Here is a 17,639-nt window from a genome sequence, read left to right as displayed (position 1 = left end):
TGGACTTGCAGCTTACAGCGTCTTGCGACTTGGAAGCGGATTCAGAGGACAGGACAGAACACTTGGGTAAGTGTATCTCTGTCTGTCTGTCTGTCTGTCTGTCTGTCTGTCTCATTGGTTGGTTGATTTCCATTTTCTTGAGGAGCACATACCTCACACACACACACACACACACACACACACACACACACACACACACACACACACACTCGTTCATTCTGCGGGTTAGAAAATTGGTAGGGGTCCCTGGGAGCTACAGGTTTCCTAGTCATGTCTGCACCTAAGAACAGTAGGGTCTTGTCTGGCTCTTCTTATGAACGGTCCCCCAGCCCGGACTCCCCAAGATCCATGCTAGCCTCACCCAGCTTCTCCCTCTCCCCTCTCAGAAACTCAGACTTAAGAGGAAGCTCCTCACCAGGGATACGGAGCTACCATTCACCATCCCCTAGGGCTTCACCACACTCACCTCTGTCATCACCAGAATCCCACAAGCTCCCATTTCCCTTTCCTCACCGTGATGGGCAATCAATGAAGCCTTTGGGCTCTCCCGTGTCCTCCTCTGGGGATTCTTTAGAGTCACCAGGTTCATCAATAATATACCACATGTTCTTACTGCCATCACCCAGCAGCTCACAACCAGCTCTCGGGGAGACTCTTGTGTCTCTCAGCTACTCTCCAAACAACCCCAGATTTCAGCTGGAGTCAGCCCCCCACACCCAGGAATCACCTACAAACTCACGGGCCTCACGGTGCTCCTCCCCTATGTCTTTCATCTCTTCAACCCCAGGCCTCAGGGACTCCCCCGTGTCTCCCACTTACTCTCCAGCCATCCCCAGGTTTCTGCGGGAGTCAGCCCCATGCACCCAGGAGTCCCCCAGAGACTCACAGGTTTCGGGAGATTGTGAGCGGTCCCCCATCCCTGACGCCTCAGGATTCATGCCCGCCTCACCCAGCTTCTCCCTCTCCCCTCCCAGAAACTCAGACCCAAGGGTCAGCTCCCCACCAGGGATGTGGAAGTACTCTACATCATCCCGCAGGGCTTCACCACTCTCACATCCATCATCAACAGAATTTCACAACGTTACATTTCCCTTTCCTAACCAAGCAGGACAATCACTCATGTCATTGTGCTCTCCCGTGTCCTCCTCCGGAGATTCTTCACAGTCACCTCATTCATCAATAATATACCATATGTTCCTACTGCCATCATCCAGCAGCTCACCCCCAGCCGTCAATGACTCTCCTGTCTGTCCCAGCTACTCTCCAACTACGCCCAGATTTCAGCGGGAGTCGGTCTCCCACACCCCAGAAGCACCTACAAACTCACAGACTTCAGTGAGATCCTCGCCAGTCTCTCTCACGTCTTCACCCCCAGCCCTTACGGACCCTCCTGTCTCTCTCAACTACTATCCAACCACGCCCACATTTCAGCGGGAGTCAGTTCCAGCAACCCAGGGATCACCAGCAAGCTCACCACTTTCACTGAGTTACTCCCCAGTCTCTAGCACGTCTTTATCCCCAACCCTCAGGGACTCTCCTGTCTGTCCCAGCTACTCTCCAACCACGCCCACATTTCAGCGACAGTCAGTTGCAGGCACCCAGAAATCACCACCAAACTCACCCATTTCACTGCGTTACTCCCCAGTCTCTCTCATGTCTTCACCATCCCTCAGGGACTCTCCTGCCTGTCCCAGCTACTCTCCAACCACGCCCACATTTCAGCGGGAGTCACTTCCAGGCACCCCGGAATCACCACCAAACTCACCAATTTCACTCAATTACTCCCCAGTCTCCCTCATGTCTTCACCAGCCCTCAGGGACTCTCCTGTGGGTCCCAACTACTCTCAAACCACGCCCACATTTCAGCGGGAGTCAGTTCCAGGCACCCCGGAATCACCACCAAACTCACCAGTTTCACTCAATTACTCTCCAGTCTCTCTCATGTCTTCACCAGCCCTCAGGGACTCTCCTGCCTGTCCCAGCTACTCTCCAGCCACGCCCAGATGTCAGCTGGAATCAGTTCCAGGCACCCCGGAGTCACCACCAAACTCACCAGTTTCACTGAGTTACTCCCCGGTCTCTCTCCTGTCTTCACCCCCAGCCCTCAGGGACTCTCCTGTGTGTCCCCGCTACTCTCCAACCACGCCCAGATTTCAGCGGGAGTCAGTTCCAGGCACCCAGGGATCACCTACACACTCCCCAGTTTCACTGAGTTACTCCCCGGTCTCTCTCATGTCTTCACCCCCAGCCCCCTGGGACTCCCCTGTCTGTCCCAGCTACTCTCCTGCCACGCCCAGATTCCAGCGGGAGTCAGCCTCCTGCATTCCGGAGTCACCTACAGACTCACAGACCTCACTGAGATCCTCCCTGGTCTCTCTCAGGTCTTTGCCCTCAGCCCACAGGGACTCTTGTGTCTCTTTCAGCTACTCTCAAAAGTTCTCTGGATTCCAGCTGGAGTCGGTTCCAGGCACCCAGGACACAACACCAAACTCACCAATTTCACTGACTTACTCCCCATTCTCGCTCATGTTGTCACCTCCAGCCCTCAGGGACTCTTCTGTCTCTCTCAGCTACTCTCCAACCATCTCCCGATTTCACCTGGAGTCAGCTTCCCACACCCAAGAGTCACCTGCAGACTCACGGACCTTACTGCATCCCTCCCCCATTTCCTTCACCTCTTCACTCCCAGCCTTCAGGGACTCTCCAGCGTCTCCCAGCTTCTCTCCAGCCTTCCCCAGATTTCTGCCGCAGTCAGCCCCAGGCACCCAGGAGAACCCTAGACACTCACAGGCCTCACGAGACGATCTCCCTATGACCTGTATCTATACAGGGATGGCTCCCACCTATCCCTCAGTGACCCCAAACCCATCTCCACTTACACTCAGACACTCCCAGGGCCTGACAGCTACTCCCCGTTATTGTCCTTCAGTTCGAAGCCCTGGCCAATCTACTAGCCAACATGACGCAGTTACCTGGCCATTTCTCCACATTTCTGGTGCGGGCCCCACACCCAGCCGCAGAAGAGCCTCTCCTGCATTCCGTCCTCACACACAGGCCTGTCCATCTACTTGCTACTGTCACACTCTTGCCAGCAGAAGAGGCCCCTGTATTGGCCGTTATCACCACCCAGGCTATCCTCACCCCACAGCTGTGCAGCGGGACCCTCCTGCTGGCCCACGTGGCTGCCAGAGCCCGTGCGGACACGAACCTCCAGCATGTCGGCGTCCCTGCGGGCGCCACTACCGGTGACATGGCTAGCATGACCCTCCTCCCTGGCAGTGACACTGTTGATGTGAGCCCCACTTGCAGATCTGTCATTTGCACATAAGGCCATTTCCCCTTTTCTCTCTCTCTTCCGTTCACAGGGCTATTCATTCTCTCTGTTTCTGCCTCCGTTTCAGATATTTACTCACCTTTTTCCTCTTTCACTCTGTCTGCCGTGGTCTCGATGAGAGTGTGCCACATAAGATTCCCCCATTAAAAGTCATGAATTGAGTGGCTTTTACTGTATTTCTGGTTGTGCACATTCCATTTTAATTCGCAATCCATTTTAGAACATTTTATCACCACCGACCAGAGAAAAACCCTGTAAACATTGGACACTCCTCATTCTCTCTCAAACCCTCTCCCTGACCCTCAGCCCTAGGTAACAACTACATAGAGCGATCAACCCCATATCCATAGATTTCCATATTGTGGGCATTTCATATAAACACAATTGCACAATATGTGAGCTTTTGTGACTGACTTTACACTTAGCACAATATTTTCAACATTCATCCACATTGTAGCCATACCCACAGTGGGAAACCATTTTCTTTCTTTTTGGTTTTAGTAACACCGGGTGTTTTCTCCTTCCTTCCTTCTCTCCTTCCTTCCTTCCTTCCTTCCTTCCTTCCTTCCTTCCTTCCTTCTCTCCTTCCTTCCTTCCTTCCTTCCTTCCTTCCTTCCTTCCTCCTATTTCTCTCTTACACCTTCTGCCCTCTCTGCTTCCTAGGCCTTAGCTGCATCCTACATTCTGCGTTTTTTTTTGGGAAATCCTCGGCAATTTCCGGAAAATTGTGTTATTGTTACTATTTACTGCTGTCTCCCCTTGATGATTCTCCATCAATTGTAAACCTCTATTGGTTTTTCCCAAGTCACTAAGTATATTTAAATAAGGTACTCCTGTTTTTCTTTATACAGCCATTTCTGGAGTACAGGGTCACATACTCAAAATCACTGTGTAACTCAAAAACTCATCTAATATCCCAATATACCCATCACAAAGTTGAAAAATCATAAATCAAATCATCATAAGTCACGGTTTGTCCGTGGATATGGGCTTCATCAATTCCATTGTATTCAATAATGCTGTCCACCATTAACAGTGGCAGACTGTTGGGGAGTGGATTTTGATAGCATTTTAAAAAACAGTTATTAGAGGGATACTTTAACCTGACTGAATATCTCATCTAATTGTATTAGCACGGTGAATGATTATGTGAAATGTTTTGAGACAGAGTAGTACATTTGTGAATGAAATTGTATGGCTTTTTTCACTTAGTAGGAACCTTTGTGTGCGGAAAGCTGAGAAAATTACTTTCTGCTGTAGAGTCTGGCATTCATTGTAGATTAAAGCTTATTTTTCTGCGAATAAATCTTATTCAATAAAATACGATTTTCTGAAATAAAAAAAAAGCACTTGTGATGTGAACTCATTATCCTCAGCAAAGTAATCCGGAAAAGAAAACCAAACACCATAGTCTCACTTATCATGGGAGCTGAAAAATGGGATCACATGGACACAGGAAGGGGAACAACACACACTGGGGCCTGTCGGGAAGCAGAGCATTAGGAAAAACAGCTAATGCATGCCGGGCTTAATAACTAGGTGATGGGTTGACAGGTGCAGCAAACCACCATGGCACACGTTTACCTTTGTAACAAATCTGCACATCCTGCACATATACCCCAGAACTTAGAAACGAAACGAAACGAAACGGAAAAACAATAACAAAAGGCTAGCGGCAAACTAAAGTTTCAAACTCAGAATGTGACGGACCCACTTTGGTTCAAATCATGGTTCTCAACCCAGGTGCCATAAGGTCAGGATAAAGAATTTGGTTACATATTGTAAATAAGACATACAGCAAATGACTAGAAAAGTTATTCTCAACCTATGTGTGTCTTGTAATTCAAGGATGACGCTATCTACCGGGACACAGCATTAGATTCCAAAGGGCTCAGTCCCGCAAGACTGGCCTCCCACTCTAATAACAATGGGAAGCCCAGCGTTGTTTTACCTCTGCTTCTTAGCAACTGGCTATAAATCGGGTTTCCACCACTCGCAGTTTTAGTTGCATTAATTTGCTGGAAGAGTTCACAGCACGCAGGGAAACACTTACATTTACCATGTTATTATAGCGGATGGTGCCAAAAGTTCAGAAAAAAGACTTTGGGCCCGGCATGTGGGGAGGGGCGCACTACCTTCCTGGAAGTGTTATCCAGAAGCCCTCTAAACCCAGTCCTTTCGGGTTTTTATGGAGACCTCATTCTATAGGCATGATGGGTTAAACCATAGGCTATTGGTGAGCAACTCAACCTGAGGCTCTCAACCCTCCCTGGAAATTGGGGTTGAGGCTTTGCCATTCTCAGTCTGAGTAAAGGAATTTACATGAACGGAATTTTAAAAGAGATTAGCATAGCTGGAAACTTAATTAGGTGATTGAATTATCCGGAGCCACACCTTGATGTTCCTAACCCGAGCACCCTCATCCAACGAATGCTCCACCCAACTGGCTCCCAAGTCTCTACGTGGTTCCAGAGCAAAGGAATGTTTATACAAGGCATATCTCCACGTTTTCTTCAAAGCCTTTTCGCTTCCACGGGTAATTCTTCAACTGCCATGCATCAGGGTCAGGGGGAGGGCTTGTTACAACACAGATCTGTGGATCTCCGGGGTTTGAGGGTTGAAAGGACGCTGCTGGTGTCAAAACCACAAGGTGAGAACCACAGAACCACTAGTTGGTTTTCAGTGTTTCAGTGCATTTAATTCATAATCTATTTGGCCAAGAAAACTTGTAAGCTCTTAGATTGTCCCAAATGTGGCGCGTGAAATCAAATCAGGAGAAGAGTTTCCTAGGAGGTGTAGCCTGGGAAAGTTGGGGGTGACTGATGGAAAGGAGGAGCGAAGCTCCGCCCTTTCCGCTGCTAGGCTGCGCCCGAGGCTATTGAAACCCACCCTGGCGGGCCTGTACTCAGATCTTCGCAGAGCGGAGCAGCGGCCGGAGCGTTTTGCGGGCTCTGCGTGGACTTGCAGCTTACAGCGTCTTGCGACTTGGAAGCGGATTCAGAGGACAGGACAGAACACTTGGGTAAGTGTATCTCTGTCTGTCTGTCTGTCTGTCTGTCTGTCTGTCTCATTGGTTGGTTGATTTCCATTTTCTTGAGGAGCACATACCTCACACACACACACACACACACACACACACACACACACACACACACACACACACACTCGTTCATTCTGCGGGTTAGAAAATTGGTAGGGGTCCCTGGGAGCTACAGGTTTCCTAGTCATGTCTGCACCTAAGAACAGTAGGGTCTTGTCTGGCTCTTCTTATGAACGGTCCCCCAGCCCGGACTCCCCAAGATCCATGCTAGCCTCACCCAGCTTCTCCCTCTCCCCTCTCAGAAACTCAGACTTAAGAGGAAGCTCCTCACCAGGGATACGGAGCTACCATTCACCATCCCCTAGGGCTTCACCACACTCACCTCTGTCATCACCAGAATCCCACAAGCTCCCATTTCCCTTTCCTCACCGTGATGGGCAATCAATGAAGCCTTTGGGCTCTCCCGTGTCCTCCTCTGGGGATTCTTTAGAGTCACCAGGTTCATCAATAATATACCACATGTTCTTACTGCCATCACCCAGCAGCTCACAACCAGCTCTCGGGGAGACTCTTGTGTCTCTCAGCTACTCTCCAAACAACCCCAGATTTCAGCTGGAGTCAGCCCCCCACACCCAGGAATCACCTACAAACTCACGGGCCTCACGGTGCTCCTCCCCTATGTCTTTCATCTCTTCAACCCCAGGCCTCAGGGACTCCCCCGTGTCTCCCACTTACTCTCCAGCCATCCCCAGGTTTCTGCGGGAGTCAGCCCCATGCACCCAGGAGTCCCCCAGAGACTCACAGGTTTCGGGAGATTGTGAGCGGTCCCCCATCCCTGACGCCTCAGGATTCATGCCCGCCTCACCCAGCTTCTCCCTCTCCCCTCCCAGAAACTCAGACCCAAGGGTCAGCTCCCCACCAGGGATGTGGAAGTACTCTACATCATCCCGCAGGGCTTCACCACTCTCACATCCATCATCAACAGAATTTCACAACGTTACATTTCCCTTTCCTAACCAAGCAGGACAATCACTCATGTCATTGTGCTCTCCCGTGTCCTCCTCCGGAGATTCTTCACAGTCACCTCATTCATCAATAATATACCATATGTTCCTACTGCCATCATCCAGCAGCTCACCCCCAGCCGTCAATGACTCTCCTGTCTGTCCCAGCTACTCTCCAACTACGCCCAGATTTCAGCGGGAGTCGGTCTCCCACACCCCAGAAGCACCTACAAACTCACAGACTTCAGTGAGATCCTCGCCAGTCTCTCTCACGTCTTCACCCCCAGCCCTTACGGACCCTCCTGTCTCTCTCAACTACTATCCAACCACGCCCACATTTCAGCGGGAGTCAGTTCCAGCAACCCAGGGATCACCAGCAAGCTCACCACTTTCACTGAGTTACTCCCCAGTCTCTAGCACGTCTTTATCCCCAACCCTCAGGGACTCTCCTGTCTGTCCCAGCTACTCTCCAACCACGCCCACATTTCAGCGACAGTCAGTTGCAGGCACCCAGAAATCACCACCAAACTCACCCATTTCACTGCGTTACTCCCCAGTCTCTCTCATGTCTTCACCATCCCTCAGGGACTCTCCTGCCTGTCCCAGCTACTCTCCAACCACGCCCACATTTCAGCGGGAGTCACTTCCAGGCACCCCGGAATCACCACCAAACTCACCAATTTCACTCAATTACTCCCCAGTCTCCCTCATGTCTTCACCAGCCCTCAGGGACTCTCCTGTGGGTCCCAACTACTCTCAAACCACGCCCACATTTCAGCGGGAGTCAGTTCCAGGCACCCCGGAATCACCACCAAACTCACCAGTTTCACTCAATTACTCTCCAGTCTCTCTCATGTCTTCACCAGCCCTCAGGGACTCTCCTGCCTGTCCCAGCTACTCTCCAGCCACGCCCAGATGTCAGCTGGAATCAGTTCCAGGCACCCCGGAGTCACCACCAAACTCACCAGTTTCACTGAGTTACTCCCCGGTCTCTCTCCTGTCTTCACCCCCAGCCCTCAGGGACTCTCCTGTGTGTCCCCGCTACTCTCCAACCACGCCCAGATTTCAGCGGGAGTCAGTTCCAGGCACCCAGGGATCACCTACACACTCCCCAGTTTCACTGAGTTACTCCCCGGTCTCTCTCATGTCTTCACCCCCAGCCCCCTGGGACTCCCCTGTCTGTCCCAGCTACTCTCCTGCCACGCCCAGATTCCAGCGGGAGTCAGCCTCCTGCATTCCGGAGTCACCTACAGACTCACAGACCTCACTGAGATCCTCCCTGGTCTCTCTCAGGTCTTTGCCCTCAGCCCACAGGGACTCTTGTGTCTCTTTCAGCTACTCTCAAAAGTTCTCTGGATTCCAGCTGGAGTCGGTTCCAGGCACCCAGGACACAACACCAAACTCACCAATTTCACTGACTTACTCCCCATTCTCGCTCATGTTGTCACCTCCAGCCCTCAGGGACTCTTCTGTCTCTCTCAGCTACTCTCCAACCATCTCCCGATTTCACCTGGAGTCAGCTTCCCACACCCAAGAGTCACCTGCAGACTCACGGACCTTACTGCATCCCTCCCCCATTTCCTTCACCTCTTCACTCCCAGCCTTCAGGGACTCTCCAGCGTCTCCCAGCTTCTCTCCAGCCTTCCCCAGATTTCTGCCGCAGTCAGCCCCAGGCACCCAGGAGAACCCTAGACACTCACAGGCCTCACGAGACGATCTCCCTATGACCTGTATCTATACAGGGATGGCTCCCACCTATCCCTCAGTGACCCCAAACCCATCTCCACTTACACTCAGACACTCCCAGGGCCTGACAGCTACTCCCCGTTATTGTCCTTCAGTTCGAAGCCCTGGCCAATCTACTAGCCAACATGACGCAGTTACCTGGCCATTTCTCCACATTTCTGGTGCGGGCCCCACACCCAGCCGCAGAAGAGCCTCTCCTGCATTCCGTCCTCACACACAGGCCTGTCCATCTACTTGCTACTGTCACACTCTTGCCAGCAGAAGAGGCCCCTGTATTGGCCGTTATCACCACCCAGGCTATCCTCACCCCACAGCTGTGCAGCGGGACCCTCCTGCTGGCCCACGTGGCTGCCAGAGCCCGTGCGGACACGAACCTCCAGCATGTCGGCGTCCCTGCGGGCGCCACTACCGGTGACATGGCTAGCATGACCCTCCTCCCTGGCAGTGACACTGTTGATGTGAGCCCCACTTGCAGATCTGTCATTTGCACATAAGGCCATTTCCCCTTTTCTCTCTCTCTTCCGTTCACAGGGCTATTCATTCTCTCTGTTTCTGCCTCCGTTTCAGATATTTACTCACCTTTTTCCTCTTTCACTCTGTCTGCCGTGGTCTCGATGAGAGTGTGCCACATAAGATTCCCCCATTAAAAGTCATGAATTGAGTGGCTTTTACTGTATTTCTGGTTGTGCACATTCCATTTTAATTCGCAATCCATTTTAGAACATTTTATCACCACCGACCAGAGAAAAACCCTGTAAACATTGGACACTCCTCATTCTCTCTCAAACCCTCTCCCTGACCCTCAGCCCTAGGTAACAACTACATAGAGCGATCAACCCCATATCCATAGATTTCCATATTGTGGGCATTTCATATAAACACAATTGCACAATATGTGAGCTTTTGTGACTGACTTTACACTTAGCACAATATTTTCAACATTCATCCACATTGTAGCCATACCCACAGTGGGAAACCATTTTCTTTCTTTTTGGTTTTAGTAACACCGGGTGTTTTCTCCTTCCTTCCTTCTCTCCTTCCTTCCTTCCTTCCTTCCTTCCTTCCTTCCTTCCTTCCTTCTCTCCTTCCTTCCTTCCTTCCTTCCTTCCTTCCTTCCTTCCTCCTATTTCTCTCTTACACCTTCTGCCCTCTCTGCTTCCTAGGCCTTAGCTGCATCCTACATTCTGCGTTTTTTTTTGGGAAATCCTCGGCAATTTCCGGAAAATTGTGTTATTGTTACTATTTACTGCTGTCTCCCCTTGATGATTCTCCATCAATTGTAAACCTCTATTGGTTTTTCCCAAGTCACTAAGTATATTTAAATAAGGTACTCCTGTTTTTCTTTATACAGCCATTTCTGGAGTACAGGGTCACATACTCAAAATCACTGTGTAACTCAAAAACTCATCTAATATCCCAATATACCCATCACAAAGTTGAAAAATCATAAATCAAATCATCATAAGTCACGGTTTGTCCGTGGATATGGGCTTCATCAATTCCATTGTATTCAATAATGCTGTCCACCATTAACAGTGGCAGACTGTTGGGGAGTGGATTTTGATAGCATTTTAAAAAACAGTTATTAGAGGGATACTTTAACCTGACTGAATATCTCATCTAATTGTATTAGCACGGTGAATGATTATGTGAAATGTTTTGAGACAGAGTAGTACATTTGTGAATGAAATTGTATGGCTTTTTTCACTTAGTAGGAACCTTTGTGTGCGGAAAGCTGAGAAAATTACTTTCTGCTGTAGAGTCTGGCATTCATTGTAGATTAAAGCTTATTTTTCTGCGAATAAATCTTATTCAATAAAATACGATTTTCTGAAATAAAAAAAAAGCACTTGTGATGTGAACTCATTATCCTCAGCAAAGTAATCCGGAAAAGAAAACCAAACACCATAGTCTCACTTATCATGGGAGCTGAAAAATGGGATCACATGGACACAGGAAGGGGAACAACACACACTGGGGCCTGTCGGGAAGCAGAGCATTAGGAAAAACAGCTAATGCATGCCGGGCTTAATAACTAGGTGATGGGTTGACAGGTGCAGCAAACCACCATGGCACACGTTTACCTTTGTAACAAATCTGCACATCCTGCACATATACCCCAGAACTTAGAAACGAAACGAAACGAAACGGAAAAACAATAACAAAAGGCTAGCGGCAAACTAAAGTTTCAAACTCAGAATGTGACGGACCCACTTTGGTTCAAATCATGGTTCTCAACCCAGGTGCCATAAGGTCAGGATAAAGAATTTGGTTACATATTGTAAATAAGACATACAGCAAATGACTAGAAAAGTTATTCTCAACCTATGTGTGTCTTGTAATTCAAGGATGACGCTATCTACCGGGACACAGCATTAGATTCCAAAGGGCTCAGTCCCGCAAGACTGGCCTCCCACTCTAATAACAATGGGAAGCCCAGCGTTGTTTTACCTCTGCTTCTTAGCAACTGGCTATAAATCGGGTTTCCACCACTCGCAGTTTTAGTTGCATTAATTTGCTGGAAGAGTTCACAGCACGCAGGGAAACACTTACATTTACCATGTTATTATAGCGGATGGTGCCAAAAGTTCAGAAAAAAGACTTTGGGCCCGGCATGTGGGGAGGGGCGCACTACCTTCCTGGAAGTGTTATCCAGAAGCCCTCTAAACCCAGTCCTTTCGGGTTTTTATGGAGACCTCATTCTATAGGCATGATGGGTTAAACCATAGGCTATTGGTGAGCAACTCAACCTGAGGCTCTCAACCCTCCCTGGAAATTGGGGTTGAGGCTTTGCCATTCTCAGTCTGAGTAAAGGAATTTACATGAACGGAATTTTAAAAGAGATTAGCATAGCTGGAAACTTAATTAGGTGATTGAATTATCCGGAGCCACACCTTGATGTTCCTAACCCGAGCACCCTCATCCAACGAATGCTCCACCCAACTGGCTCCCAAGTCTCTACGTGGTTCCAGAGCAAAGGAATGTTTATACAAGGCATATCTCCACGTTTTCTTCAAAGCCTTTTCGCTTCCACGGGTAATTCTTCAACTGCCATGCATCAGGGTCAGGGGGAGGGCTTGTTACAACACAGATCTGTGGATCTCCGGGGTTTGAGGGTTGAAAGGACGCTGCTGGTGTCAAAACCACAAGGTGAGAACCACAGAACCACTAGTTGGTTTTCAGTGTTTCAGTGCATTTAATTCATAATCTATTTGGCCAAGAAAACTTGTAAGCTCTTAGATTGTCCCAAATGTGGCGCGTGAAATCAAATCAGGAGAAGAGTTTCCTAGGAGGTGTAGCCTGGGAAAGTTGGGGGTGACTGATGGAAAGGAGGAGCGAAGCTCCGCCCTTTCCGCTGCTAGGCTGCGCCCGAGGCTATTGAAACCCACCCTGGCGGGCCTGTACTCAGATCTTCGCAGAGCGGAGCAGCGGCCGGAGCGTTTTGCGGGCTCTGCGTGGACTTGCAGCTTACAGCGTCTTGCGACTTGGAAGCGGATTCAGAGGACAGGACAGAACACTTGGGTAAGTGTATCTCTGTCTGTCTGTCTGTCTGTCTGTCTGTCTCATTGGTTGGTTGATTTCCATTTTCTTGAGGAGCACATACCTCACAACACACACACACACACACACACACACACACACACACACACACACACTCGTTCATTCTGCGGGTTAGAAAATTGGTAGGGGTCCCTGGGAGCTACAGGTTTCCTAGTCATGTCTGCACCTAAGAACAGTAGGGTCTTGTCTGGCTCTTCTTATGAACGGTCCCCCAGCCCGGACTCCCCAAGATCCATGCTAGCCTCACCCAGCTTCTCCCTCTCCCCTCTCAGAAACTCAGACTTAAGAGGAAGCTCCTCACCAGGGATCCGGAGCTACCATTCACCATCCCCTAGGGCTTCACCACACTCACCTCTGTCATCACCAGAATCCCACAAGCTCCCATTTCCCTTTCCTCACCGTGATGGGCAATCAATGAAGCCTTTGGGCTCTCCCGTGTCCTCCTCTGGGGATTCTTTAGAGTCACCAGGTTCATCAATAATATACCACATGTTCTTACTGCCATCACCCAGCAGCTCACAACCAGCTCTCGGGGAGACTCTTGTGTCTCTCAGCTACTCTCCAAACAACCCCAGATTTCAGCTGGAGTCAGCCCCCCACACCCAGGAATCACCTACAAACTCACGGGCCTCACGGTGCTCCTCCCCTATGTCTTTCATCTCTTCAACCCCAGGCCTCAGGGACTCCCCCGTGTCTCCCACTTACTCTCCAGCCATCCCCAGGTTTCTGCGGGAGTCAGCCCCATGCACCCAGGAGTCCCCCAGAGACTCACAGGTTTCGGGAGATTGTGAGCGGTCCCCCATCCCTGACGCCTCAGGATTCATGCCCGCCTCACCCAGCTTCTCCCTCTCCCCTCCCAGAAACTCAGACCCAAGGGTCAGCTCCCCACCAGGGATGTGGAAGTACTCTACATCATCCCGCAGGGCTTCACCACTCTCACATCCATCATCAACAGAATTTCACAACGTTACATTTCCCTTTCCTAACCAAGCAGGACAATCACTCATGTCATTGTGCTCTCCCGTGTCCTCCTCCGGAGATTCTTCACAGTCACCTCATTCATCAATAATATACCATATGTTCCTACTGCCATCATCCAGCAGCTCACCCCCAGCCGTCAATGACTCTCCTGTCTGTCCCAGCTACTCTCCAACTACGCCCAGATTTCAGCGGGAGTCGGTCTCCCACACCCCAGAAGCACCTACAAACTCACAGACTTCAGTGAGATCCTCGCCAGTCTCTCTCACGTCTTCACCCCCAGCCCTTACGGACCCTCCTGTCTCTCTCAACTACTATCCAACCACGCCCACATTTCAGCGGGAGTCAGTTCCAGCAACCCAGGGATCACCAGCAAGCTCACCACTTTCACTGAGTTACTCCCCAGTCTCTAGCACGTCTTTATCCCCAACCCTCAGGGACTCTCCTGTCTGTCCCAGCTACTCTCCAACCACGCCCACATTTCAGCGACAGTCAGTTGCAGGCACCCAGAAATCACCACCAAACTCACCCATTTCACTGCGTTACTCCCCAGTCTCTCTCATGTCTTCACCATCCCTCAGGGACTCTCCTGCCTGTCCCAGCTACTCTCCAACCACGCCCACATTTCAGCGGGAGTCACTTCCAGGCACCCCGGAATCACCACCAAACTCACCAATTTCACTCAATTACTCCCCAGTCTCCCTCATGTCTTCACCAGCCCTCAGGGACTCTCCTGTGGGTCCCAACTACTCTCAAACCACGCCCACATTTCAGCGGGAGTCAGTTCCAGGCACCCCGGAATCACCACCAAACTCACCAGTTTCACTCAATTACTCTCCAGTCTCTCTCATGTCTTCACCAGCCCTCAGGGACTCTCCTGCCTGTCCCAGCTACTCTCCAGCCACGCCCAGATGTCAGCTGGAATCAGTTCCAGGCACCCCGGAGTCACCACCAAACTCACCAGTTTCACTGAGTTACTCCCCGGTCTCTCTCCTGTCTTCACCCCCAGCCCTCAGGGACTCTCCTGTGTGTCCCCGCTACTCTCCAACCACGCCCAGATTTCAGCGGGAGTCAGTTCCAGGCACCCAGGGATCACCTACACACTCCCCAGTTTCACTGAGTTACTCCCCGGTCTCTCTCATGTCTTCACCCCCAGCCCCCTGGGACTCCCCTGTCTGTCCCAGCTACTCTCCTGCCACGCCCAGATTCCAGCGGGAGTCAGCCTCCTGCATTCCGGAGTCACCTACAGACTCACAGACCTCACTGAGATCCTCCCTGGTCTCTCTCAGGTCTTTGCCCTCAGCCCACAGGGACTCTTGTGTCTCTTTCAGCTACTCTCAAAAGTTCTCTGGATTCCAGCTGGAGTCGGTTCCAGGCACCCAGGACACAACACCAAACTCACCAATTTCACTGACTTACTCCCCATTCTCGCTCATGTTGTCACCTCCAGCCCTCAGGGACTCTTCTGTCTCTCTCAGCTACTCTCCAACCATCTCCCGATTTCACCTGGAGTCAGCTTCCCACACCCAAGAGTCACCTGCAGACTCACGGACCTTACTGCATCCCTCCCCCATTTCCTTCACCTCTTCACTCCCAGCCTTCAGGGACTCTCCAGCGTCTCCCAGCTTCTCTCCAGCCTTCCCCAGATTTCTGCCGCAGTCAGCCCCAGGCACCCAGGAGAACCCTAGACACTCACAGGCCTCACGAGACGATCTCCCTATGACCTGTATCTATACAGGGATGGCTCCCACCTATCCCTCAGTGACCCCAAACCCATCTCCACTTACACTCAGACACTCCCAGGGCCTGACAGCTACTCCCCGTTATTGTCCTTCAGTTCGAAGCCCTGGCCAATCTACTAGCCAACATGACGCAGTTACCTGGCCATTTCTCCACATTTCTGGTGCGGGCCCCACACCCAGCCGCAGAAGAGCCTCTCCTGCATTCCGTCCTCACACACAGGCCTGTCCATCTACTTGCTACTGTCACACTCTTGCCAGCAGAAGAGGCCCCTGTATTGGCCGTTATCACCACCCAGGCTATCCTCACCCCACAGCTGTGCAGCGGGACCCTCCTGCTGGCCCACGTGGCTGCCAGAGCCCGTGCGGACACGAACCTCCAGCATGTCGGCGTCCCTGCGGGCGCCACTACCGGTGACATGGCTAGCATGACCCTCCTCCCTGGCAGTGACACTGTTGATGTGAGCCCCACTTGCAGATCTGTCATTTGCACATAAGGCCATTTCCCCTTTTCTCTCTCTCTTCCGTTCACAGGGCTATTCATTCTCTCTGTTTCTGCCTCCGTTTCAGATATTTACTCACCTTTTTCCTCTTTCACTCTGTCTGCCGTGGTCTCGATGAGAGTGTGCCACATAAGATTCCCCCATTAAAAGTCATGAATTGAGTGGCTTTTACTGTATTTCTGGTTGTGCACATTCCATTTTAATTCGCAATCCATTTTAGAACATTTTATCACCACCGACCAGAGAAAAACCCTGTAAACATTGGACACTCCTCATTCTCTCTCAAACCCTCTCCCTGACCCTCAGCCCTAGGTAACAACTACATAGAGCGATCAACCCCATATCCATAGATTTCCATATTGTGGGCATTTCATATAAACACAATTGCACAATATGTGAGCTTTTGTGACTGACTTTACACTTAGCACAATATTTTCAACATTCATCCACATTGTAGCCATACCCACAGTGGGAAACCATTTTCTTTCTTTTTGGTTTTAGTAACACCGGGTGTTTTCTCCTTCCTTCCTTCTCTCCTTCCTTCCTTCCTTCCTTCCTTCCTTCCTTCCTTCCTTCCTTCTCTCCTTCCTTCCTTCCTTCCTTCCTTCCTTCCTTCCTTCCTTCCTCCTATTTCTCTCTTACACCTTCTGCCCTCTCTGCTTCCTAGGCCTTAGCTGCATCCTACATTCTGCGTTTTTTTTTGGGAAATCCTCGGCAATTTCCGGAAAATTGTGTTATTGTTACTATTTACTGCTGTCTCCCCTTGATGATTCTCCATCAATTGTAAACCTCTATTGGTTTTTCCCAAGTCACTAAGTATATTTAAATAAGGTACTCCTGTTTTTCTTTATACAGCCATTTCTGGAGTACAGGGTCACATACTCAAAATCACTGTGTAACTCAAAAACTCATCTAATATCCCAATATACCCATCACAAAGTTGAAAAATCATAAATCAAATCATCATAAGTCACGGTTTGTCCGTGGATATGGGCTTCATCAATTCCATTGTATTCAATAATGCTGTCCACCATTAACAGTGGCAGACTGTTGGGGAGTGGATTTTGATAGCATTTTAAAAAACAGTTATTAGAGGGATACTTTAACCTGACTGAATATCTCATCTAATTGTATTAGCACGGTGAATGATTATGTGAAATGTTTTGAGACAGAGTAGTACATTTGTGAATGAAATTGTATGGCTTTTTTCACTTAGTAGGAACCTTTGTGTGCGGAAAGCTGAGAAAATTACTTTCTGCTGTAGAGTCTGGCATTCATTGTAGATTAAAGCTTATTTTTCTGCGAATAAATCTTATTCAATAAAATACGATTTTCTGAAATAAAAAAAAAGCACTTGTGATGTGAACTCATTATCCTCAGCAAAGTAATCCGGAAAAGAAAACCAAACACCATAGTCTCACTTATCATGGGAGCTGAAAAATGGGATCACATGGACACAGGAAGGGGAACAACACACACTGGGGCCTGTCGGGAAGCAGAGCATTAGGAAAAACAGCTAATGCATGCCGGGCTTAATAACTAGGTGATGGGTTGACAGGTGCAGCAAACCACCATGGCACACGTTTACCTTTGTAACAAATCTGCACATCCTGCACATATACCCCAGAACTTAGAAACGAAACGAAACGAAACGGAAAAACAATAACAAAAGGCTAGCGGCAAACTAAAGTTTCAAACTCAGAATGTGACGGACCCACTTTGGTTCAAATCATG

Source organism: Pongo pygmaeus, chromosome 14 (assembly GCF_028885625.2).
Source record: "Pongo pygmaeus isolate AG05252 chromosome 14, NHGRI_mPonPyg2-v2.0_pri, whole genome shotgun sequence".
NCBI classification, from domain to species: Eukaryota; Metazoa; Chordata; class Mammalia; order Primates; family Hominidae; genus Pongo; species Pongo pygmaeus.
The sequence above is the reverse complement of the archived record's forward strand: the minus strand, read 5'-3'. Positions refer to the sequence as shown.